The following is an 854-nucleotide window of genomic DNA, read 5'->3' on the forward strand; positions in this document are numbered from 1 at the left end:
GTCGGTCGGTCGGTCGGTCGGTCGGTCATTTCCTGTTATTATTTCATTACTTTTATTGCTAAGTAAAAATCGGTGGCAGGTGAAAACCTTCCTCCAGTTTTCGTTGAATCTGTTTCTCTCCTGTTTTTTCTTCTAGAGGTCTTTGTCTCCGCGCTCCGTCTCTCCTCCTGCCTCGCCAGAGGTAAACACCTCCTCTTCATCACACTCTTCATCGCTCAGGCCGATGTGTCTCCATGGAGACGGGGCCCTGATGCATCATCATCATCATCAGGCTGCAGGTTTCCTCTCAGATGTTCTGGAGGCGGCGCTGCGATCCGGTCCGCTGCCGCCGAACTGACTGGAGCCTGCACCTGGTTGCTATGGGCTGCACCTGGTTGCTACGGGCTGCACCTGGTTGCCACCGGCTGCACCTGGTTGCTATGGGCTGCACCTGGTTGCTATGGGCTGCACCTGGTTGCTACGGGCTGCACCTGGTTGCTACGGGCTGCACCTGGTTGCTACGGGCTGCACCTGGTTGCTACCGGCTGCACCTGGTTGCTACGGGCTGCACCTGGTTGCTACCGGCTGCACCTGGTTGCTATGGGCTGCACCTGGTTGCTACCGGCTGTTGCCTAGCAGCAGCAGCAGAGACTGAGCGGATCGGGGATTTGTTTGGGCCGTTCTGTGGTTCTGATGGGTCGCCTGAATGTCGGGCCTGAAGATTGTTTCTGTGATTCTTTTAAAAATCTCTGATTTCCTGGAGCATTTTTCTAAAATCTTCTTTAGAAATACATTTTATTTCCAAAGTACTTTCCTGTACTTTAGAAATATTCGCTGTTTGGATCAGGACAATAACTCTGAAGCAGCAGAAGTGA

Source organism: Poecilia reticulata, linkage group LG9, assembly GCF_000633615.1.
Source record: "Poecilia reticulata strain Guanapo linkage group LG9, Guppy_female_1.0+MT, whole genome shotgun sequence".
In the NCBI taxonomy this organism is placed as follows: domain Eukaryota; kingdom Metazoa; phylum Chordata; class Actinopteri; order Cyprinodontiformes; family Poeciliidae; genus Poecilia; species Poecilia reticulata.